At 49.5% G+C, this 26,284-nt stretch overlaps 1 protein-coding gene across 1 annotated transcript in view; it reads right to left on the bottom strand.

The window, feature by feature from the left end:
* The window catches only part of ROBO2 (roundabout guidance receptor 2), a gene marked incomplete at its 5' end in the record, with an annotated part of 485,855 nt that overhangs the window by 249,309 nt on the left and 210,262 nt on the right, over positions 1-26,284 (bottom strand). The window lies entirely within an intron of this gene.

The raw sequence follows: 26,284 nt of genomic DNA, 5'->3' as shown, positions 1-26,284 counted from the left end.
AAATTAATGTTTAGCTCAAGGATTTGCTGTTCATCTCAGAATCCTCAAGCCCGAGGCAGGATTAGGTCAGACTCATGTTCGAACAACCGGGGGGGAATCAATGGATTTCACTTTATTAATAATTAAAAGGCTAATGCGGACTGGCAAGTGATTAAAAATGTGTAGAGCACATATGTATTACTGCAACGCAAACACCTCCACGATATATAATTTTAAATTGGGCCACACAAGAAAGAGAGGGGCTGTGTCAAATAAAGAGGAGACAGAAACGAGAGGCAGGTATAGCTGCATTCACTGCAGACTGAGCAAACCTTCTGCCTGCAGCGAGAAAAGCAAAGCCAGAGCCAGTTGGGATCTGGGGCAGACGCCGGGCTCTGGTGGCAGCTTATTCTCTTGTCCAGAACTAAATTAATCCCTATTAGAATCTGTCAAGGGCGACAGAAACAAAGTTTGCACAATGAAGAACACCAAGGCTTTTCTGACAGAGTCAAACCGTTGAAATTTAGCCATTCAAAACCAGAGACTATGAAAGATACATGGTAGCGATACCGCCCTCCTATAATCCACAGTAACTCGTTCCTGTAGCCACTACTGTTTACACAGGAAGTATGTAGTCCAGAGCAGATGAACCCACCCTGAACTAAGAGGCCAGCCTTCAATTTGACACAAAGCTGTCCTTCACTGCTGCCGGAGCTCTTGTTTCACATGCAGTTGCTCCCACAAATGAAAATCCGCTGTGTAGGCCTGGCTAAAATTAAGACTTTGAAAGATGAAGTCTCAAGGGATTAGAAAATGTATGGCCAACAGATGTCAGAAAGCGGAAGGAGGGGGTCAAACCGTCCCAGGTGCATATCCCTATCACCTTTCAACAAAGAATGCCTTTTGTTTTGACATTTAGAATCCTATTGTAATGCAAATTTAGAGAATTCTAATGGCACCTTGAATTTAAATACTGCAGGTTAGGGGCAATTTGCTAGGAGAGTGCTTTGTCTTATTCTTTCTTTCTAAGCTTCTAGTACCACACCTGACATTGCGTGGAAGTTAATATAATGGATGATGCAATATTCTCCCTGGAAAGCATAGACCCTTGGTGTCCAACAGGAGAAAGACTCTGGACTTTGGACGAGGAATTAATGCCTTTCAGAAGGGACTTGACTGAGGGGGGTGGGCCCCGGAGCCAGGAGGTGTCTACAACAAAGGCAAACCTGAGTCCAGAGGGCGGAAGCACATCCGGGAAGGATGGGGAAGAGAGATCATGTGCTCTCTGCAGGCTGACAGGGCTTCCGGTGAGACGGGGACAGCAGGGCAGCCCCGCTCCCGGGCATCAGGACTGGGCAGGGCAGAATATCCAGTGAGATTCACTGGGACCCTGCACTGACCGTGGTGCCTGGGGAGTCACGGCCGCCTGGATGGCGACCTGTCTTTCAGACGCAAGTGGTTCACGTGCTGTTTAAAAAGCTAGTGCCCTCTCTTCTCACTGACATGCTGATTGATTAAATCGCAAGGGGTTAGACAACGTATGGACAGTCGCTGTCCGAAAGCCAAGAGGTGGTCAAACCGTCCAAGGTGCAGATTCTCACCACCTCACAAAAAAGAACGCCCTTGGCTTTGTCACTTACGGGTCCTAGTGTCATGGAAACTCAGGGAACTCTGGTGGAGGCCTGACTCTGAACGCCGCAGGTCATGAGCAGTTTGCTAGCAAGAAATACAAAGTCCTCGATGGAACTTTCTCTTACAGACAGTCTTGATTTGCCTGGGGCAGGAAGGCAAGTCACAAATTACATGTGGGGGGGGTGGGGATTTAGGGCTCATGTCCCCTGCGGGAAGGCCCGCACCCCCCTTCTGAGCGAGGGCGCTGAATCTGTGTACACTCATGGGCAGAATCACAATTTCACAATCCTCTTTGTTTTCCCTGCTGGTGGATGTGTCTGACGCTGCCAAACACCAGGCAAAGGCCCAGCCCAGGCCTTCCCAGAGAGGAGGTGGCATTGTGGTGGCATCACAGCTGGCTTGGGTGTGCGTGTGAGAGTGTGTGTGTGTGAGTGACTGAGAATGTGTGTGAGCGTGTGAGCATGTGAGCATGTGGGCATGTGTGAGAGTGTGCCTAGGTGTGGGCATGTGAGCGTATGAGCGTGTAACCCTGTGAGCGTGAGTATACGTGTGAGTGCATGCGGCTGCGTGAGTGTGTGTCAGTGTATGTGAGTAGAGGTGTGAGTGCGTGTGACTGTGTAAGAGTGAACATGTGGAAACAGGCTGAGGGCATACAACTCAAGGTGCTGGAAAGACCTACCCCCTTGGCAGGCGGAAGCAGTGAGACAGGCAGAATCAATTTTCATAAATAAAGTGAAAAATACTTCAAAATTTGACCTTCAAGTTTTTCTGTTTAATCAAGCAAAGTTAATTGAAAAAAAAAAAAAGACACGGGCTATTGAGTTGAAAAAAACGAACTCTGGGTTTTAGCAGGAAAACATGTTTTGGCAAAATATCTTGTGATCCTTGAATGCCACTGAGATGGATCTGGTAGCACACTAGAAGCAATGCTGCCACAATGTTTCCGAACTTAACTTTGGAACTCCGAATTGTAGTTAAATGCATTACACTCTGTACTCAAAATGCTAAAGGAATAAAGAACTCTCTGTGTGCTTTATACAATTAGGAGGAGTTCCATTGGGTCATTTTTAGGAAGCAGTAAAGAGTCACTATTATGCACGTTAGTGCTGAAGACATCACTCCCAGGAATCACAGATGGGTGGGTCATGAGAACAAGTTCGGAGGCCAGACAAAACCAGAGTCAATTCCGGTTAGGACTTCTCATAGCCTGGAAAGTTATTTAACTTGTTAACTTCCTCTATTGATACCCACTTCTGACCATTCCCGTAAAGATAAAATAATAAACTGCAAGCAACATTCTCAGCACAGTAGGCAGTGTTTGTCACCAGGAGATGCTCGATAAGCATTAGCTATTATTAGAATAATAAAGTATAAACAAATTGCAAATTCACTTTACAGGACAATATTTTACCCATCATTTCTCCTCGTTGCTGTTGGTGGTGGTGTCAGATTTTACTTCTAGACTTAGGATCGGAGGCAGTGTGATAGAAACTCCCTGGACTGAGAGTTAGCATCCCTGTGTCCCGGGCTCTGGCCTCCCATTTTCAAGGGTCTTGGGTAAGTCGTCTAAGCCCTGTAGCAAACGTCTTCACTGATGCCTCGGGAGGGTGAACACACAAGGTCTTACCGTGTGGCCAGAACCTCTGTAACTGATAGGGTTGTCAATGGAGGTGTCTCCTTCTACTTGAGGAATTCATTCCAAAGACCTCACAGAGTGGAAAACTCGTGTAATTCAAGCTAATTTTCCCATAGAAATAGGTATGACCGGTGTCTGGAGGGAGGACTTCCCCACATATCTGGACGTCAAGACTTTCCCCTAGCTTTTGCCGTTCCTAAGCCCTGTTCCGAAGTTCCATGTCTCCAGATGAGCTTTATACTTCCATACACCAGCACTGAAAAGTCACGTGGAGGGCATTGCAACGGGATCTTAAAAATATTTTCAATGGTAAGAGTTTTGAATGCTAAACCAACAACATATTCCTGACAAAAATATGGATGCTTGGTAAGTGTTAAAAAAAATAGCTTTCTTATTCGAGGTCACAAACCAGAATTCTAAGAAAACACAAATGCGTGTGTCTATGTACCAGAGGGTGGTCTGCCTGCTGGGAAGAGTTAACAACTTGAGAAACTTGACATCTCCGAAGCCATGGACACTCTCAGAGGTGAGGAGTAAGGAAGGACAGTGCGAGTCTTTTGTCTGCAAATGAGCCCTACGGTTGTTTCCCACATGGGAATACTTCGAATTCTCGGGACACACTGATTGCATGGTACTGACCCTTCCTGACTCTATAAGGGAAACACAATATGGGGATGTTGGTCTTGAAAAACTCCCTGTTTGTCCATTCATGTGTTGTTGAACGGATTAAAATTACATTTATGGGGCATCACTTATGTTTCAGGCAAAGAGCTGGGTTGAGGGTCACGGAGACCTTGAGGCACAATCTGTGTCTCAGACATCAGCATGGGACCTTCTCGATAACCACTCTTGTTTCTCAGAGTTGAACAGAGGCTTCTGTCTTCCTGTCCAGACAGAGGACGGGTTTATTTAAGCGGGCGATGGGCCTCGGGAGGACATTCTAGTCCTGGACGTTTCTGGAAAACAACGTCAAAAGAAGTCAGAGCCACAGGTGGCAACAGCAGGAAAGAGACTTGCTGGGAAGGTTCTCCGGCGGAGAGCTGCAGGCCAGCGTTCACCAGTCACGGCAAGCCAAGCATGATCAGAGCAGCTGGAGAGATCAAGGCATGCCCTTCAATTCTGTGCAATAAGTATCCGATTTCAAGAATTGCCCTCAATGCATATTTAGATTGTATCACTCTGGGAAATAATTGAGCACTAATCTCCACCTGAGCATCGCACAGAATTTTGATGACTGATGTAAGAGAGGGGATAGGAAAAGCCAGTAGCCGCATGTAGTGGCTTTTTTGCAAACGTATTTCACAACATGTTCCATGTGAACATTTTCAGAACAGTGCATTTGACCTTTATATTATCATTCCAATGACTTAAAAATAACGCAAAGCCCTCAGCGAAGGGCCCTGCCCTGAGACTCTTCGGGCATCTGTGCAGAATCACCTGTGTCGCTAACCACAGTGCACCGCCCTGAGTGGTTCCAGGAACGGAACCCGGTTCAGGGCAGGCACGAGAGAACAGCCCTCACCGCAGGGCCGCGTGGCCAACTTCAAGTTTGATCTGTCCGCGTTTGCATTTACCCACACATGCCTCTGTCAAGTGTGGGAGGCTGGATCTTGGCATCAGACGTGGACAACAAGCCTGGCTTTGCCCTCTGGCAGGGCCCTGGCGCTGATCTCTTTGAACTGGTTTCTCGGTCCGGCAGGCTGCAGGGTTCAACGTGAAGAGGAATCGCGCTGCCTAGAATCAGCTTTCCGTTTTGCTGTTTCTTTTCGTATTTCTGTTTTTTGAGCAGAGTCTCACTCCGCCGCCCAGGCTGGAGTGCAGTGGCACGCTCACGGCCACCCCAGTGTCGATCTGCCAGGCTTTGGCGATCCTTCTGCCTTGGCCTTCTGAGTAGCCGGAATTACCACACCCGGCTCATTTTTTATTTATTGTGGAGATGAGGTCTCGCCCAGTTGCCCGGGCTGGTCTTGAACCTGTGAGCTCAGGCAATCCACTTGCCTCGGCCTCCCAAAGTGCTGGGATGACAGGCTGAGCCACCAAGCCCAGCCTGTTTTTTCTTTTTCTTTTTAACCCTAGCTGCGCTGTATTCTTAAGTCATCTGCTCCCTGGGTCCCTTGTTCTATAAAATGGGGACGACATCACCTACCTCACAAGGACTCAGAGGGTTAGCACAAACAGGGGCCCTTACGCAGGACCTGACCCCAAGAACATTCTCAGCAGATATCAGCGGCATCTTCAAAGTAAGGAGAACCACTCTTCCCTATAGAGTTGCAATCAGACCACGGTCACTTTCAAAATTGTTACTTTCCCTAACATCAGATAAGGAAGAACAAGTCTCATCTACACGATCGTTAAAAAAAAAAGCATGAGATTGATTAATCTTTCCAAAGTCCTGTTGCTAAGAACTAGATTAAGTCGGTGCCACCATTTGAAGAATTCAGCAGATAAAGCTTTCCTCCAGGAAATGTAGACCCGACCTAAATTACTGCCAAGAGGAAACTTCAGAGAGGCAGAGCAGAGAAAACAAAAGTCGCCCCTCACCTCTGGCATCCACCTGATTGCATCTTGCTGATTAGTTCTGAGCTGCTTTGTTTTGCCGCCAGGCTGAAGAACGCCTGCCATTAGTCCCTGATATGAAGTATTGTCTATGTCCACCCTAATGGGAAGGGGTTAGGGTAAGGGACATAGAAGGATTAAATACCAAAAATCCCGGGTTTTCCTTTTGAAATGGATCTACCCAACTAAATCAGATATCTGGCTTCTATTACAGTAAGTCAATAGCCTTCAGTCACTTGAGGAACGTGGCACAATGGCCAGCCAGTCTCGGATCATGGTCTCACATCTTTCTTATGGCTGGGGACCTTATTGACTTGTGTCTAAATGCCTGCAGGATTTGTATTCCGTAGCTGAAATGCAACACACAAAACTCAGCTGTATGCAATGCATGGCGGAATGCCTACCTAGCTAGAGAAACGAATGTGGATGCTTCTGGTATGATTGCTGTCACGTATTATGTGAGAATCTCGAGGACTAAAACACCATGCGTGGTATATTGGCTTTTTTTAAAGGGAAGAAACCCATGTGCCTCTTACACATATATGTATTTGTTTGTCTGTCTCACAAGCTCTTTCAGGAGGAATAACCAGGAAGTTGTAACTTGGGAGAGAAAAGGACTGCGTGGGAGGACACGATAATCTGTACTGCTTATTTTCTTCTACTTTTGAATCTTCAATCATGTAATTATTTTATATCCAAAATTAACAAAAGCAATATACACTTAGAAGACACTTTTCTAAAATAAAATAGGAAAATCAGCTTTGGGTCAAACTCAGAAATCACTATAGAAATGATTTTGGTCAACAAGAACTTTTATCCTAAACACATTCGATTTACAAATAAATAAACCTGGCTTGGGAACTCCTGCTTAATGAGAATGACAAAACAAGTCTGACGACACATTCTCATAGATCTAGTATGATTATTTTCAGGAAGGGATGACATTTAAATTAATTCTCCTCTTGCCAAGGAAGATCATACTAACTAAATAACAGAAATGGTGGGTTTGGTCAGTGAACGGTCACCGGACACTGTGACACTCATAGTCGTGCGTGTTTGTGGAGCATGAGTGAGATGCCTGGCAGGAAAAAAATGCAGGTGATTAGAGTCACAAGGTCAAGGCACTTTGAGCGCTCAGCTGAGTGCCCATAGTAAGGCAGGTGGGCTCCCGGGCTCCCTCAGGGAAGCCATGTGGCATTGTATCCATCATGCAAAATCACGAGGGATTTTAGCTTGGGCACACAAACATTGCGAAACCAAAGTTAAAGAGCGCCTCCTGAGTGGGCTGCTCACCTGTCTTCTTCTGTACAAGAGTAAAGAGAGGATCTGCACCCGGGACTTCCATCCCCAGGGTTATTTCCTGGCCTGTGTCCAGCTCTGTGAGAAGGGATGCCAAAGAGCCTCAGAAACTTCCAGGACAAAGATGCCTGCTTGAGAAAGGGAGCTCTCGGGCTGATGCGGTCTCCAAGTCTTTTTGAGTTTCTGGCTAGAAGGCTGTACCGTAACCAAACCGAGTGCATTCTTCGCTCCCACCGAGCGTGCCTATGCGGTGACTCCTCTGAGTGCCAGGGGTGAGGAGGAGTGACCAGTGGACAGTGCTAGGAAGAGGGAGCTTATGCCATGTCTCCCGATACATGCAGGGTGCATCCCGGAAGGAAAGGAGGAGAGCAGTGAGGTACCTCGTGTCGTACACAATGCCCTGGCAGTACCTGAGGACGCTTCACCCCGACCGTCTTAACTTGACCCAAGTTTGCTACAGCTTCCTAATGGAGAAAGTCTCCATGGAAGGGGGACGTCCAAGACTGTGGCCGTCACAAGGCGGTCAGTGTGCGAACTTGAAGGAGTCAGCGCCATCACGAAGCGAAGTCCGGTCTGCGTGAAAACCACAGTCCCTGAGAACTAGAAATCGCATACTCTTGACGATCTGCCTTTAATTATTTATAAGACAGCTGCTGGACAGGACAGAATAAAAAACAAACATGGGGAAAGAAGAACGCGTCATTGGGTGCTGAAGGGCGGCCAAGTCCAGACGCCGAGAGGCCCCAGGAACACGCTTCAGTGCCACCCAGGGGCCTCATCGCACAGAAAGCTGTCTCAAAGACGTATTTTAAGATGGTATTTTGTGGTGAAATATACGGATTAAAACAAGAAGACAAGAAGCTGCTGGGACAAATACTTTCGCTGAATTATGCCTGGGTAGCTGAAAGAGCCTCCATTAGGACACAAGCAGCTAAGGGTCACCAGTCGGGACATCCCAACTGCAACCTTAGGACCTGATAGCAGCGTGGATCCTTACCTAACAGGGCAAAATCCATAAAGGCAACAGGAAATGGCAGGCAGAACAAATGGAGAACTGAACCGCCCAGCAAACGTCCGGGAGAGAACCTCGCAGAAGCTCTAAGGACACTGGCCATGACCGCACAACCTCTGTGTAGAGAGCTGAGCGGCCACGGGTCCCACGTAACGCAGCCCTGTAAAGCTCAAAAAGTCAACGATCCTTCATTAAAGAATACACAAATGGCCAACGCTGCAACCAGATGCATTTTTAACAACTTAACTTTTTAACCTATTTCCTAAGAGAAACCGCTCAACTCCTTCCCTCCAATGAATTTATTCTAGTCACTCCAACATGTTATTTCATTATTGATTCAAGTTCAGATTTCTTGGCTTATCACATCCTTGTGGAAAGCAGCAAAGCCCTGACAGAAAGCACAGGGGGCGTCACAGTGCTGATAACGGGGTTCAGGATGCTTCGCTTTTTCTCAGGCCCACCTGTGGCCCCTCGTGGCATCAGGGCCACTCTGTAACCTCTCCCATGGGAGAAAGAGACCCCCAAGTGCAGGCCCGGGCAGGACAGGGCGGCCTGTCCTCTTTCCCTTGGAGAAGCCACCCTACGACATCCCCCCGCAGGAGGGCTGCTGGCGGTGGTACTCTGACGCACAAATCCAAAGGCACACGATGTCCCCCGCTTTCACGTGGGGACCACCATGCTGGAGACCCAGGAAGCCACCCCACAGGACATCCTCTGTTCTTAGTTGCAGTGTTGATGCTCACACTATGATTTGAGAAGAACGCGACTTCTTTATATCCTAGGGAACCTCTACCATGCAAATACATTATTAATAAAAGAAAAACAAAGGCCAAGTCTTGTTTTACAGTAGTAGAACCAAGCAAATCAGATACAGATAGACGTACATTTACGTAGAACTATTTAAGTTCAACAGAGGCTAAAATGAATTCCAGAAGTAATAACATTTGTATCTAGTTGACTCATCATTAATACATTGTTTTTAAATCACTGAGATGGAATAGCCCTAGAAAAGGTATAATTAAATGCGGCTTAATAATCTGGATATTTTTCCTCCGGTACTGCCACTCGTCTTGCTTTAATTACTACCCTATTACAATAAATTCACTTCTCACCCGTGATTTTAAAATAGCTGGTTGGATAAGTGGAAAAAGTCGACACCATCGTCTCCACTTCCTTTGGCAGAGAACTTTCATAGTCAATACAGCATTGCCATACTTCTGGTAATGTCAGCTGTCAAAAACACCATTAATAAAAAAGGGAGTGGGTATTATTCACGAAAAAGAGCAGCTTGACTGGAACTCTCCGTAATAAAGCCCTAATTCCTGCCAATCATCCTGTCCTAGGAGGAGGAGCTGCATTCAGTGCAAATCCAAGGAGAGCAGTTTTCACCCAAACCTCAGCACCAGGAAGACCTTCCTCTCAGGCTCCCTGATTCCCTCTGCTGAGGGAGAATTGGATATTTCCCTGCACGGTGGATACAATTTCAACCTCAATATATATTCTGTGCAAAAATAGTCCCCCTCTCTTTACAACGTTGGAAGAAACATTCCACGGTTTTGAGCATCGATTTTTACAAACTCTCTCCTGGTGGCGTGTTTCATGTGCCGTGACGAGACGGTGTGCCGCCTACGACATAAGAGCTTTCTGCTTCCATCCAGCCCATTCCGTTTCCTTCTCTCCTACTAAGGAAGAAGGGCGCGGACGTAGTTGAAGGGTAATGTGCAGGGAGGGGTCCTGACACACACTCAGAGACCAAGGGAACACACGGTGTCTCTCACAACCTCAAAACGAGCCAGTTCCGGCCTGTGCACTGCTTTCCTCTGTCAGGTATCCTCTTCCCCAGGTAGGAATGGCGGCAGGGAGCAGCGCCGGGTTCACCCTGCTTTTTCCTTTCTGGTCCATCCCCTTCCCCTGCCCGGGGCTCACTCCTCCCCTCTCTCCCTGCGTCCCTTCCTCACAGCCCATCTCCTTCAATCCCGTCAGTGCTAGCTAAAGCCTTCAAGTGGCCGGAGTCTTTCTGAACACGCTCAGTGCATCTCCCGAGACTGTCCAGAGCTGAGATCCACAAGGTCTAGACAGCCAATACTTGGGGCTTGGCAGGGAGGACACGCTCACGAGATGACTGTCTCTGCTCACCCCCAGTGCACGGCTCAGCGCAGAGGCACCTGTGGTTCCCACTGAACTGCACTTGGGGCTCTCCGTGGGACTTCTATCAAATGTTTGTGTCTCTCACCGTGTTCCTCTTCAGATCACTAAAAGTCTTACTCAGTCATGAAACTGTAAACGCCATGCCCAGCTCACAGGACATCCACAAACTGGCAGCGGGCCAGAAGTGACACAGGCCATTGTCTGCTGGTGCCTGCTCTAAGCCACAGCCCTCCAGAGGAACAAAGTGGACCCAGCCCACTGGACGGCCTGGTACACCCGACCTGCAAGCTATTAAGATGCTAGGAGCTCAGGAGGAAGGCGGCACCCACAGCTGCTGTGACAGAAATAGAGAGAGACAGAGAAACGGGTGGGGGGGCGGTGAGAGGGAGGGAGAGAGAGGACAAGGGAGGGAGGGGACAAGAGGGGGGGTGGAAAGAGGGAGGGGGAGGGGAGAGGAAGGAAAAGAGGGAGAGAGAGGGAAGGAGGGAGGGGGGAGACAGGGAGAGGGAGCAGGGTGGAGGGACTCTCCTCTTCCTTCCAGCCAGAGTCCACGGGGTGAGGCTGTGCAGGGCGGCTGGCCCTCCCATCCACAGAGGCCAGGACCACCTGGAGGCAGCACCGCCACGCTCTAGACCAAGAAGCAGAACGCTCCTTGTGCTCGGACGTGGATAACGCTATGGACGCTGGTCTCCCCAGCCTGACACGCAGGCTCTGGCTGCACCCACAGTAGACCGAACCCAGCCTCTGGGGGCCACTGCACACTCCATCCCGGTGCTCAGTGGTTTCACCACACGGGTACTCTGCCCCTGACACACACCCAGCGTCTGCGCCAGTGACTCACCTCACAGCTGCCCACCCACACGCCAGGAGCCGTCCCCGCAGGAGGACACGGGATACCCAGGGAGCTGGGCAATCCCATGCTGCTTTTGGCTTGAGACTGTCTTGAAGCCTGCACCTGCCTCTCCGGGGCATGTTCCAGAATCCGCCTGCAGGGAGGCACCATCAACACGCCCTTGTCTGCCACAGGTGAGCGTGGCTCCCGGGGATCCTCGGCTCCTCTGCAGCCTTGGAGAACTGGCCCTCCCACGCCAGCCAGTTCCTCCTGAAGCACTGATGTTCAGTTTTGGCCCCGGGCCTCCTGGAGAGTCCCCTTCTTCCTGTCTATGGAGTCAACAGCTGTCCGCGGAAGGCCCCGGAAAAGCACTCTTTCGGAAAAGTGGGCAGTCACCTGGGACGCTCTTGGCCGTGGCCCCGCTGCCAGGCTGTTCGAGGTCACCACGCGACTCCCCGGTGCGCCTCGCCCGCCCCTGGACACACCCCCTGCCCGGCTGCTGCTCAGTGACAGGAGGGGGCACACTCCTCGGAAGCCCACGGCACCGCAGAGGGGCCTGGACGGCAGCGCGGCAAGTGGGCACCAGAGTGCAGAACCCAGGCACAGGCGCACACTCCGGCTGGGCCAGGAACGGCAGGCCCTCGTGAGCACCGGGGGTACGGCTCGCCCCAGGCCTGATCCTGACTCACGCTGGCCCAGGCCCGGTGGGCCGTGTGTGAGGGACCGTCCTGGACAGCACTGTCCTTACCTCTCCTGCTGAGTGAGCAGGACACACACACTCTCTCTCTCTCCCTCTCTCTTTTCAGGGTCTGGCTCTGTCACCCACGCTGGAATGCAGTGGTGCAATCACAGCTCACTGCAGCCTCCGTCTCCTGGGCTCAAGTGATCTTCCTGCCTCAGTCTCCCAAAGTGCTGAGATTACAGGCGTGAGTCACCATGTCTGATATGTTAGATTAGGTCTCACCAGTGTCTAAGGGCTTTGCAGTCAGAGTCTCCAACTCCACTACAAGGTAAGTATGCAACACCCATAAGTACTAAGTGCATAGTTTTGAATCAGTAAACTAATGTATGGTGGTTTTATGGGTGTTCACCGATAAAATACTAAACCTATACTCGTATATATGAATTTTGTTAAATATATGATGATATACCCAACTTTGACATTTACAGCGAGCACTGAAACGTTTCCATCAAAATAGTCCCTTTAGGAAGTAAGAACCACATTTCAAATAGGAACAGTCACATGTATTGAGAAGGTGATAGCAAGACATCAATAAGTGTAAGCCCACACATGACATGGCATGTGCACATATGCCTCTAAGCCCGTGTTTGCCCCTCCGGTGGGCATCCGCCTTATTGCATTCCTTTTTAAACACTGGTCTGTCCCGCAAAGTATGACACTACGCACAGTCCATCCAGAAAATGCCAGCTCCCAACCCCTGGACCTCCCCAGCCGCGGCCCCCAGCGGGCACGCCCAACACTTGCCTTCTGTTTCAGCCTCATGTCAGGGACAGACTCTCCTCAGAATCCCAACACACGCTGTGAATGACCAAGGCTTTCCAAGAGAAGGCACATGTTAAGTGTACTCCATGTACATATTACACACATATATGTGCACGCATGGCTATCAAATCTCACATGTGCTCTTTGAACTTTGGCTTTGGTTTTCTTTTCTAATACGACAAAGAATAGGGTGCATTTGACCCCCCCAAGATCGCTGCCCCAAGAAAGGGAAAAGATGGGGGAAATGCACCGCAGACAGAGCGTGGAGGCTCGAGGTGTGTGAGAATGACGACTTGAGCCCTGGAGAAAATGAGTCAGGGTCTGTTCTCGAGACGGGCACTTGCCACGTGTGTCACAAACGCTCTAAGAAAATGCAGCATGATCTGAACATCTAGGTGAGGGACCTGACACTGAAACACACTCTCCATGAAAAGCACACCTCGCCTCCCGTGATGTCAGAAGTTCGAATTCTCAGATGGAAGAAAATGAGGATTTCATAACACTGAACTACCATCCAGAAACTCGTCTTCCATGCCCATCCAGGAATCTTATACATTCTGAAACTTCCAGGCCAAATGTCTGCGTGAAGAGCCACAGCGATGTTCTCGCGTGCCGGGCGCTCGGAAAGCGTCACATTCCGAGAGTTAAGTGAGAGCAGGATCCTTCTGAGAGGACACACGGAATGACGTTCTGGAAGCCAGAGGCAGTGTTTCACTGCAGGGTTTATTATACACAGTTTTGTTGCCAAGCAGAGGGCGTGCCCCAGAACCACAGAAAATTATGCTCCCTGCTCTTGGAGGCTGAGCCTCCTCACCCTCTGACACGTCCATGGTTAAATGAAGCGTCTGTTTCCTGGCTTCTCCGGTGCTCCTTCGACGTTTTGTGCTGCCTGTCTTTTTTGTTACTCAGCTAAGAAAACCCTCAGGGGCTCAGTCATGATCCTTCTGGCGTGATCACTTCCAGGGTGGGAGGTGACTCTTGGAGTGTGTGCTCGAAACCAGCCATCCTTCATTCGGAGGGAGGTCGGGGAGGGGACAGGACGCTGCCCCCCGAGGAAGCTCAGGGAGCTGCGATACAAGGGCATACTGTCGGGGCCTCCTACAGAGACAGACCCACAGGCAGCTTCCCTTCACTGGGTGGATCGTGATTTCAGGAAGTCATGCACAACTCTCTGGCTTGCTGTTTTCTGATGTCTGTCTTCACACGGACACATGACCACGTGGTACCGACCCGGGAGGCTTTCGCCTCCAACGTGCCGGGTGAGTGAGGAATCCACAGGGGCCACAGGGTTCTGAGGAGGGAGGTGCGGGAACATCTCAGTCTCTCTGGGTTGCTACAACGAGACAGAGCACTGGGCAGCCTCTGGCCTTGGCTGGGAGGTCTGGCCCCTGAGAATCTCATGTTGACACTTGGCCCCTAATGCTGACGGTGTCTGGGCCATGGGGGGCCGATCAACCATGGGTAAATTAGAGCCCGCCCTGGTGGGGGAGCGAGTTCCCACTGTTAGTTCCCGAGACTCTGGTTGTTGAGGAGAGCCTGGTGCCTCCCTGACTCCCTCTCGGGGCCTCAGTCACAAGGGAACGAATTCCATTCCTGAGGGCTCCTCTCTCATGACTTAACCATTTCCCAAAAGCCCCGCCTCCCGACACCGTCTCATTCCATCCTGAGTTACAACATCGGGATTTTGAGCGGACAAGCCATTCAGTCTACAGCGGTGAGGACGGGCCCTGCGCAGAAGACCCCACATCAGAGGAATGACCTCTGCTAGAAGACTTGCGAGGGTTTTCAAACTATTTCTTGTTAAGGGTCCATGGGTAGATGAGTGAATTTACTATAACTTGCTTCTCCTCACACATGCAAGAGAAAACATTCACTTGGGTTGTTCTCTCATTTCAGCTGTTCTAACAATAGCAGAATACAATCCTTTGGACTGCTTTCTGCAGCATCTGTTTTATGCTGAGCTGTTCTTTAAAAAGAAGTAGAGAAAAAAATAATATTCTCTCCCTCCAAGCTGTTTCCCTGGCCCTCACAGCAAGCTGGGGTTCCTGTATCTGGAATTTAGCAAGTCAGGACTGTCCTCTCCTCCTCAGGGAAACGCATCGTCGCCGTAGGCTCCAGGCTCCCTCTCACGGCTCCACTTCCTCGACTTGGCTACAGCAGTCCACTGGAGACCAGAGCATCCTCGCGTCAGCACAAAAACGTGACAGTCACAACTCACTACGAACTTTGTGACTGGCTGTGTGACCGATGTCCCCAAGGCCAGGAAGTCTGAAATGCCTTTCCACACCCAGGTCACCTGCGGACCCCCATGGGTATTACACAAAGCAAATGTAACACACATAGGGACTCTTTCTAAGAAGACAGGAGCTCGTTTCCAGCTCCGTTGTAGGGTTGAGACGGCTACTTCCACAGGGGTGTATTATGGCTGCTGAACGGTCACCAACCCACCAGGCTGGTATCAAGACTATCTCATGCACAAGCAACTGAACAGACCGCAGCCATGGAAAACCTCTGTCTCAGCCTGAGCAGAGCCTCCCAAAAAAACCCAACCGCCGACCCCTCTGAGGGAGCTTCTGGCTTGGGAGAAGACGTCAGGGCCAGGCTGTAGGAACCCAACTGCCACGAACCTTCCTCCAGAGGGCCTTTCAGCCGAGAAGGAAGCTGATGCCCAGAGTCCCACCAGGACCCGCCACACTTTCTCCTCAACGGCTTAAACCTTTATTTTGGCCAGGCTGGTATACCCCTCATCCCTGACTGCTTGCAAGTGGCTCACTCCCAAGTGCTCCTGCACGCTGTGTGTTCGAACTTTTCTCCTGTTAATCTGTTGTCACTTAATTTACATGTCTCTGATCGCCAAGACCTAAGTTGGCACAGGGAAAGTTTTCCTCTCAACACCAGGCAAGAAACCTGCCAGCACGGTGACCCTGGACATCCAGCCTCCAGTGCTGTGAGAAATAAACTTCTGTTGCTTATTACCCAGTCTAAGGTGTTTTGTTCCTGCTTGAAGAAGCAAAGACAGATGGCTTGATGTACAACATTTTTTAGCTAGGATTTTCTAATATTTCTTTCCTTCATAATAATAAATATGCAAATAAAAAATAAAGAATGACTAGTTGAATTTGATGAACAACCAAATACTTTTTTGTATAGTTATGGGCTTAGTAAAAAAAAAAAAATGTGTCCTAATACTACACAACAGAACAGAACAATTTGTTGCTTATCTGAAATCCAAATCTAGCTTGGCATCCTCATTTAATCTGGCAGCCTGACTATAAAGAGTCTCTTAAGCAAAGCCCCTCTGACTGACTTACTGAGTTACTAACTGTGCACTAACAGAAGCCTTTGTAAAGCTATGAAGCAATATGCCTGACAGAAATGAAGGGATCTAGCATTTTAAACCAGTCATTCTTGTCCATGGAATTGAAAAAGTCGTAACTGTAAAAACAAGAGCCGCCAAGATTAAAGCAAATTATCCACCACCACCACAAACTAATCTCATCGAAAATATGAAGCCAGGAAACAGGTAAACAAACAGATTTTAGCAAGCAGCTCAGAGGCCCCAAGACCTCTGGCTCCTCCCAGAACACAAAATGTGGCAGAGGAAGGTGTAGGTACTCCAGGAGCGAAGGCAGAGGGGGCCTGGGCACAGCCCTTCACTTCACAAGGAGGGGAGGGGCCGTGGATGTTGACGTGTGCAGAATCACCACCTTGCTTCTTAGAATCAGTTCAGTTTCAAATCAAAGCTAACGGCAAATCACAGGTCACACGTTTATGTCTGCAGCTTAAAGAAAAGTCGACTGCAAGCAAAATGACCCCTAGCGCTTGTTAAGCACCCTGCCCTGCCGCACACAGGCTGCTCCCTGTATGTGCTGACCAGTGCTGACCGTGCCGGCAGGTCTGGCCTTGGAGCCAGGGGCGTCATTTCAAGTGCTCCGTCAGCTGGGGTCCAGCCCTAGCAATGCTGGGATTTTTCTGTTTCTACACCTGTACAGCTCGCGACTTCTCTGATGAGCGGACTGAATTAAGTAAGCTCAACTGCAAAGGCTTTCTCTTCCCAAGTGGCCTACAGATGCCTTCTGCTCGGGGGACCTCCCAGCTGGTGATGTGTCCACACCCCCAGTGACATGGCAGCGCTCGGCAAACCTGGATGCTAAGGCCAGCTGGGGGTGACCTGCAAGCACCCGGGCACGTCAGCAGAGGGAAATGTTCTCTTTTCTCACTACGGGCGGTTTCTGCCTGAGAGGACGGACACACATCCAGCTGTTTTCTACATTTTGTTTGGATGCGAGGTGGTTCTGCGATGATCTCCCTCTTATGAATTTTCCTGGTCCCACTCCAAGCACAGCACAACATAGCATGGCCCGGGCCCCAGCCGGCAGAGACGCGCGCTGCCCAGTCCTGCCTGAACCCCCTCTGCCCGGCAGACTGTCCCGGCGCTCTGGCTCCCCAGTCCCCAAGCAGCGGCTGAAATCCGGGTGTTCTGTGTCTGCTTCCAAGACCATGCAGTCGCTGTTAGATACTGAGCATCACTCTCCATCAAGATGGGCGGGACGTAGGTGAGGAGAGGCACTAGTCATTTCAGCTGGGGAAAGCCACTGTGTTTCCATCAGGCTCTCAGCCAGAGAAGAAAAGAGCACAGAGCAGTCTCGGTCCGTCTCCTGCAAAGATGACTTGCCCTGAGGGCCATAGGACAACCCGCCTCCAAGGTCACCTCGGTCATCACCTCTGCAACCTGAATACTTTCAGCTGCGTTCAATGAGGAATCACAAAAGGCAACACAGCCTTATTCCCTGGTTTCCTTTTTGGGTGACATTTAAAATAGCTTCCTAAATATACCGTTGCCTAGATATAAAATCTCAATACATAATAATTTAAAAATGCGAATTACTTAAAATGCGCACTATTCAGAAATAAAAGTATTGTACATATGGACACGTGTGGACACATACATAGTTATATATGTTTAGTGTCATTCAAACTTATTTTCAGGGTTCAGTAGAAGTTCAAGAATGAAATATGAAACTTACAGTGATTGCCTTATTTTGTTTTTCTGTTGAGATTGAGTGGAATTGCATCCTACAAACGTGAAGTCCCAGACCCCAGTAGTTCAGAAGGTGACCTTGTCTGGAAATATGTTGCAGACATACTTTGTCATGATGATGTCACAGCAGAGTCAGGGAGACTCCTGCTCTAACATGCCCCTCGTGGCTCTGGAGGGATGACGTGAAGACACAAGAAAAGCGTGAGGATCGAGGGAGGGATTGGAGGGCACAGCTGCATGCCCCTGGGGCAGCAAGTATCACGGCCGCCACCAGAAGCCAGGAAGGCAGGAGAAGATTCCATCTGGGAGCTCTGAGAAGCATGGCTCTCCTGACTGCTCTGATCTCAGGCAGAAGACTCCCGAATTGCCAGGAATAAACATCTGTGCTAAGCTACCTGGTGTGCGGTGCCTGCTAACACAGCCCTTGGAAACTCACATGAGCGTACATGTTTCAGCACGCCCAGTGAGGAAAGCTGTACATGGGGTCCTTTTAAGAACACGTTCTCTCTTAAGCTTGAACTGCAAGTTCAAAAGCAGAAATGCAGGCTGGGCGCAGTGGCTCAAGCCTGTAATCCCAGCACTTTGGGAGGCTGAGGTAAGAGGAGTGCCTGAGTCCAGGGGTTTGAGACCAGCCTGGGCAACTTGGTGAGACCTCGTCTCCACAATAAATCAAAAAATTAGCTGGGTGTGGTGGCACGCACCTGTAGTTCTAGCTACTGGGAAGGCTGAGGAGGAAACATTGCCTGAGCCCAGCAGGTCGAGGCTGCGGTGAGCGAGCATGCCCCTGCACTCCAGCCTGGGCGACAGAGTGAGACTCCAACTTAAAAAGAAAAAAGCAGAAAGGCAGGTGTTCCACACGACCCTGTGGATCCTCCCAGGTGTCCTCTCTGGTTACTTATTCTCCCAGGAAGGCAGTTTACGACCCAACTTCTCTCCTCCACCCTGTTTCCCCACATTGTTTCCGTACAACCCTTGATGCAATGCTGCGCCAGGCTTGCCCATGCCTTCTCTCCCAACAGGAGGATGGTGGGATCCTTGACTTCCCTGCAGATGTCGCCCAAGGATGTAATCCCTACTTACTTTCCTTCTTAGTAATCACAGGTTTGAACAAGATAGTATTAATGGAGCATTAAGTCTTGTGATTCGCATAACTTTTGCATCAATGTAATTGTGAGTCTTGTGACTTGTGTAACTTTTGTGATGCGTGATGAACTTCCTTTGCTCCAAATGTCACTCTCTAAATGTAAAACGGAGTTGTAACTTAAGTCCTATACCATGCTCTGCTGGTCGCGCGGCTAATGTGTAGAGACCCACAACTCTGGGCTATAAGTGAACTGTAAAAGCCTGGAGGGGGAGCAGAACCATTTTAGAAAGACCTCGAGTCTGGTTCTGCTCCCTGGATTCGAACTCAGAAATCAACTTCTTTCCACCCGTTCCCTACCCCTTGATGTATCGGAATCCAGGGTGAGCAGCGGAGTGTGACTCAGACCATAATAAACCTGGAGGTTACGAGTCAGACTCTTGAGGGTGTCTGAGCCTCGGCTAAACGCTTGGGTCTGCCACGCGATGGCTGGGCGGCCATGGCTGTGGTTCTAGACCCATTGGGGTCCACGTCTACAGCCATGATTGGGCTGCCGGGGCCTGTTTTGGGTTGCTGTGGCAGAATGCCTGAGACTGGGTAACTTATGAGGAACAGAGATGTATTTCTCACAGTTCTGGAGGTTGCACAGTCCAAGATCGAGGGCCGCATCTGCTGGGGACCTTCCTGTCACAACTCGGAGGAAGTCGTCACCCAGAGACAGACCTCCTCCTTCCCACGGACGAGGACCCCGTCCCGCAAGACTGGCAGGAATCCATGCATGGAGGCCCAGCCTCAGGACCCGGTCGCCTCATGGAAGTCTCGCCTTCTACACTACTGCATGGAGACTGCGTTTCCAACTCGTGAATGTGGGTGAGACGCATTCAATCCACAGCACAGCCTAACAGCCGTCAGGAGCGCTAGGTGATAAAATACACGCGAGCCATTGCAGAGTGCTTGGCACACAGTAACCGCTCAATCAACACGGCTGATTGTCTGAGTCACGACACCTCGGGAAAAGTCACAATGGTATCGCCCTACTCCACGCTAAGCACTTCTTTCCTTTCCCCCATCTTAAGCCATGTCTACCGTATTTCCTCCTTCTAGTCCACAATTCCTCCTTTAGTCTTTATCTAAGCAACATATTCTCTTTATTTTTAATAACAAAACTTCAAACATTCAGAAAAATAAAAGATATATCATCAGTCCCCATATTCCCATCATCCACTTTCAGCAAACTTGAGATGTCATGTCATATATACTTTAGGGTTTTAAAGGGAGTAAATATTATAGGAACAAAGCCTGACTTTTCCATCTCCCTACAATTAACCACTCTCCTGAGGTTTTTTGGTATCATTTCTTGTATATTTTAACCATTTACTAATATGTTATTTTTCCCAAACAATACATACATTGCAGTGTTTTCTTAAGAATATGCACATGTCTGCTTTTCTCAACTCAACATTACGCAATTTTTTTCACATTGATATGTGAGTCTCGTTTGCTTAAGTTACTAACTGTAAAGTACCCCATCATATAACTGCTCCAACACTTTACTTATCCATGTTTTCACTGCAGATATCTAAAACTCAACAGTTCCACACTGAGGAACACATCTGAAAGGAACCCTTCATGAATCTTTGCCAGAGTAATCACCTAAGAATAATGGTGGCGATAATGTTTGTAAGAGTGATAAGTTAACTCTTACAAATGTTCAAGTCTCATAGAGCATGTAAGAGGAAAGGAAGACTGTCCCTCTGAGCACACCTGTAGCTGAGGGAGTTTGAGGAAAGTGCAGAGGTTGGAAGGTCTCTCTGACCTTCTCCCCAGCCCCCTCCGATCCTGAAGCTGGTTGTAAGACCCTGACTTACAAGGTGCCCCCGATACCCAGAGAAGAGGATCACCCTTATCTTGGCGACACAGAGGAGAATCTGAGCACACAAGCCTTGCTAAGGTCTCCAGGCCAGGAGCAGGTCACACCCATGTCCAATCCCATCTCCCTGCCTGTCCGCTTCTTCACCAACGAAGCCTAAAAAGCACACTGGTCTCCCGTCTCTCTGGGTCTTCATTTCAGAAGCTCTCGTGTCATGTAAAACTCATGTTACACAAAGGTGCACGCTTCTCTACTGCTGATCTGGTTTTGAATGATGGGGGCCACAGCCACGAACCTAGGGAGGGGGAAGAAACGGACATGTCTTCATCTGCAGACCCACCCAACCCCAGAAGCTCTGCGGCGTGAACTGCGGCCACACTGTGGGCCCTCTCGTGTGCACCGCCCGTTTCTTCTGTGGTGACTCTCCCCTCCCTCTCCCTCCTGTCTCTCCCTCCTCCCTCTGTCTCCCCCTCCTCCCCCTCTCTCTCCCATGCCCACACAATCACAAAGTGTTCTTTTTAAATTAGCTCTCGATGGACTCATGCTGAACAGACTGTTTTGCAACTTTTCCATTTAACAGGGACTTGCCATGATCTAGCGCATCCTTTTTAATGAGATCCAGCTCATTCTTTTCAGAGATCTGGCTCATTCTTTTTAATGGCTGCATAATATTTTATTGTGCTAATGACCTGAAATTTACATATTTATTTCCCTATTGATGCCAAACAATCTATGCCCATGCACATAAGTATGACTACAGAACGGATGCCCAGATGTGGAACTGCTGAATCAGAAGGCAGCGAGGACACGCATCTTCCTGCACATGCCCTGGCCTCGCCCGTCTGTCTTGGGCTGTTCTTCTCAGCGACTGACAGCCGCTCGTTAGGCGGTGTGTTTATCAATCCTGGTCACGTTTGCTGTCGATGCTTCTCCCTGGCAGGCACTCCTGTCACAACTCTGATTATAGGGTCTACCCGCTTCTAGAAAGTTGAATTTTCCGCATGGCAATTTTTTCCTAAGATTTGTTATGCTTTACTCTTCTTCGTCCTACAAGTATGTTAAAGCTTCCTATGAAATCCTTCAGTACTTTCATCGCTTTAGCTTTTCTGCAGTCACCTCCTCCCACCTGGCTGATTCTCTTCCCACCAAGTCGCCGTCTCGGGAAGTCCCCTCGGCCGAGCCCTCCCCGTGTCCCCAAGTCCCCGTTGGCCCCTCTCGCTCTGACCCCTGGAAGCCGCCGCCGTCACTTCCCTTTGCAGATGCTGTCGTCAGCTCTTAACAGCCACGACCCCACGGTTCTCATCACAGCCAGGAGTCACTGCTGTGAAAAACAAAGCGGTCTGTGCCATCTCGGCTCAGAGCCCCTGGTGAGCACACAACAGCCTGAATGAGCAGCCCACACATTTTGCTCAGGGGAAGAAGTCAGACTCAAAAGGCTGCAGGGTACCTGGTCTAACTTAGGAGATATTCAGGAAAAAGCAGAACTATGGAACAGCGAACCACGGGGCGGGGGGAGAGGTGGACCCTGGGGGACAGGATGGAACTCTCTGGAGCGAGAGGTACGTTCCGCGTCATGGGTGTGGGGATGCTCATGTGTTTGTCGGGACTGACTGGACTAGACACGGAGAAGCGTGCGTTTCACCATCGGTCAAGTCTGCCTCAGGAACTCGACTTACCAAGAACAGCCCTGGTAATATCTAAAACTCAACAGTTCCACGCTGTTCTCTGCTGTGTGTGGAATGGCGTGCCCTCTTCTCGCCGTGAGGCCTTGCCTAGACCCCGCCGGCCTGCGCCTTCAGCGGTCTCGTCTTTCCCTCTCACCGTCCTGACTCAGCCACACACGGCCACAGACTTCCTCTCAGAGCCAGCCAAGCCTGTTTCCTGCTCAGGGAACGTTCCGGCTCCTTCCTAGGCCCGAAATGCCATGCTTTGGATCACACATGCCACAATTCTATGTTTGGGTGATGCCCCCAGCGACTGGGCTTCACACACTGCCTCATTTTAATGCAGGAACCCATTAATGTCCCTCCACGTTGCCACAGCCCTTAGAGAAGGGCATGGCAGGGTTTCGAGCGCTCCAGAACATTCCTGAGCACATGACTGAGAGGCCCCTTGTCTTCTATGCACTCCCAGTAAGTAGCTTCAGGGACCCTTGACTTCCCAGCAGACGAGCCCAAAGATGTAGATCTTTGTTGACTCCCTTTCTCTCAACTACACAGTGTCAGTACAATCTTAAGTCTTGTGATTTGCATAATGTTCTCAATGCATAATGCCTTGTAAACTTTCTTTACTCTAAATGTCACTATCTGAATGTAAAAATGCAGCTGTAACATGCTCTGCTGGTCACCTGGCTAATGTATAGGCACCAACATCTCTGGACTATAAACGTGAACTGTAAAAGCCTGGAGGGGGAGCAGAATCACTTTAGAGAGACCTCAAGTCCAGCTCTGCTCCCTGGATTTGAACTCAGAAATAAATTTCTTTCTACCCGTTCCCTGCCCCTTTGATTTACTGGTATCAAGGGGAGCAGCTGACCATTACTGGGACCATAACAATTCAACATCACATGTCCACATGGGAGACTTCCAGGAACACGGCCGTTGTAACTAACAATCTTACCCCAAGTTCCTCATCTAAGACCAGGCCTTTGGCTTCCCAAAGGTGTCTTAGTGGCTCTCACATAAAGGCAATTTGCTTGTTCCTACTCTACCTTTTCCCAAAGACTTTAGATGTCTACAAAACCCAATGAAGCCAAGCAGATGAATGTATCAAGGTGAAAGGCAACATAGGAACGATCAAACGAAACTAGGTGAGACCAGGACAAAACCCCTGCAATATCCTGTACCAGTCGCAGAGATGTGCCTTAAATTCCGCTCTGCATTTTCTGGTCTCCAGTATCAACTGGAAGACCACCATTTTGCAATCCTCAGTGTCCACCAGACCCACAGCCGCCTGCTCAGGAGAGAGAAGAGCATTCCTGGCACCAGCCCCGAGACACAGCGCTCCGGGGCTTCTCACGAGGTGTCCAGAGGGCTCTTACCATAAAGGAGAGAGCTTCTCAGGGCCTTTCCTCTAACGATTCTCCATGTGGCCCAAGAGCATAATTGCAAAGTGCAATTTAGTAAAAACAATCCAGAGCATGGGGTTGCAGGAGGGAGGGGTGGTGGGAACAGGCGGCCATTAATGCAGCTCGTTCACACCTTCTCCGTATTCCGATTTTAATGCCAGAAGCGATTGCAAAACACCACAGCACTCTCCTCCATGGTAGCTTCTGAGCAGCGTTCATAGGTATCGAAGCCTTAAGGTTCCCTGTGCATGACAGAGCGGCTCTGAGCCGCAGTGAAGAATCTGATGCCCGGGCCACTTGGCGAGACCTCATCTCTACATAAATCAAAAAACTAGCCGGGCGTGGTAGCGCGCCTGTAGTTCCAGCTACTTGGAAGGCTCAGGCGGAAGGATCGCCGCAGCCCAGCAGGCTGAGACTGCGGGGGCCAGGAGCGTGCCACTGCACTCCAGTCTGGGCGACAGAGCGAGACTCCAACTCAAAAAAAAAAAAAAAAGAATCTGATGCCAACCCATCTCCTCTGAACATTCTTGTTTCCGGATGTTGGTTTCAATGACGTGAATGGACCTGACCAGACACGAATCACGTTCCTCCCCACCCTCATCCTGACCAGAAATACGGACTCTCCAGCATGCTTCACTCAGCCCAGGGCCTCTCAAGTTGCCCTTTCAGAAGCCGCAGTCGTTGCTCAACTCTTTCACATCAATAAGAGAACCGCACCGTTTGGGTGGGCCGTGAGCAGAACCACGTCATCCAGCTCGAGGTGCAGCTAGAAGAAGTTCCCAGAGGACGGACTGCAGAGCGACCGACGACGCTCACTTGCCTCCAAGTTCATCTAAGGGCCTGTAAGAGCGACTTCTTTTTTTCCTAAATGAAAACTAACATGGTGCAAGACCTGTAAGAAATCTACTGGCAAGAGTCTGTTTCTTCGCCACCGAATTCAAAGGAGCAATTCAGAAATGAATTCTGTGAACCTGTAAACATGGAGATTCGGTCAAACACAGGCAGTAGATGACTCAGGAGGCTAATACGTCTGTTGAGGCAACCGCGAACTACTTCGTTTATAAGGGCTGTGTGATGAGCCATATGAAACGAGCTGTTTACATCAAGAAACACACGGCAGGTGCACTTTCCCGAGCTCCTCCTCTAGACATCCATCACAGAGAGAAATAACTTCCCACGCCCAGCATCTTTGGCGGATTAGCAGAGGACCAGCCCAGCAGAAAGACACTCTTTCCCGGTGGTAACTTGTCGGTTGATGACTAAGATGTAATTAATGCTGAACCACCCCCCAAAATAAGATGAAAGTAAACATCCATGATCTATTTTTTAGAAGGCAAGAGCTTTAAACTTTTTTGAGACGATTCAGTCTGTGTCATATTTTTCTTCCATTAAAAAAATCATGTTCTAATGTCCTGGAGGCAAATGAGCGAGGAAAGCACTTCGTGGCCTTGCAATTGCTGCCGTCAGGATGGCATTGGCTTTAGACTCTAGGAAAACGTATCTCGGCCCGTAATTGGCCTTTCTCCTTCTGGTGGTGTTGCTGTGTGTAGACAGGAGATGTCAGACAGCCTGCCTGGAGATATCTTCTGCAAAGTGGGGTGACGCACAATTGCGGAAACCCTTGACGTTGCCTTAGGAGTCGAGAAGTTTGACAGCACTTCTGAAGTCATGCCCATGTATTGTTCAAATGCCAGGTCTTCTTTGCTATCCTTTCAGGACAGAAAGCCTAGACCTTTTTGCTGGGCAGCCCCGTAGTGCCTTGGGACGAGGGTGAAACAAGCTTCTCCAGGACACTGGTGTGGAAGTCAGGTGTCCACAACTCTTGCTGCTGGAGCTCCAGGTTATGCTGTGTTTTCTCCACTCACAATGTTGGCTTAATATGCCCTTCCCAGTTCACTCTCAAAGCCTTAGGCTGATTGGAAAGCTGGAGAAACTGAAGTCTATGGGGCACTTCCTCCAAATTTGACGCACATGACCCTGCCCTGTTGGTGAGGGTGACATCCGTGGGGACTGCGGCATGCCACCGAGTGCTCCCAAACACAGATCCTGTTGTCTGTCCGTTCATTTTTGCTGGTCCCCCTCCCAGGCCTGAGGACAATGGTCCCTGACCTCATTATGAATCCCTTCGCTGCTATCACAATTGGTTTCATGACCCTCCAGGAAAGTCATGGCACCCTTGTCCACCTCACCTTCAGCGACTCACTGTTCATTTCTACGGTAACTGAGTGGTGCCTCCGTGTTCACGAGTAGGTTTCAGCACTCAGATGAAAACTCGGGTGTTCTGCGTCATCACAACACCAGCGTTTTGATAGGTTTCTGTTGCTCTTCTGCTCCCTAAAGTTCATTATTTATTCTGGACCTGACTATGGTACAACAGAAGTTTGCAGTTGTCACAATACACTTCTCGACATTTTTCTCTTCCAAGGTGAGATCACGTAACAAGGCATGTCAGGAGTAAAACAAACAAATAGAGGAAGCAGGCTCTCTTGCTAGAAATAAGCTTTCTTCCCCGAGCACTTTGTTAACTGTTAGTCAACACCTCAAAAGGGAGAAGCCACCAACACGTAACTTGAGTAAATACGTGTCAGTGCATACATGCCAGCATCAAGAGCACTTGGGGAGTGGCT

Source organism: Carlito syrichta, unplaced genomic scaffold (assembly GCF_000164805.1).
Source record: "Carlito syrichta isolate Samal-C Ts95f unplaced genomic scaffold, Tarsius_syrichta-2.0.1 Scaffold302973, whole genome shotgun sequence".
NCBI classification, from domain to species: domain Eukaryota; kingdom Metazoa; phylum Chordata; class Mammalia; order Primates; family Tarsiidae; genus Carlito; species Carlito syrichta.
This window is presented reverse-complemented; position numbering and strand designations above follow the sequence as displayed.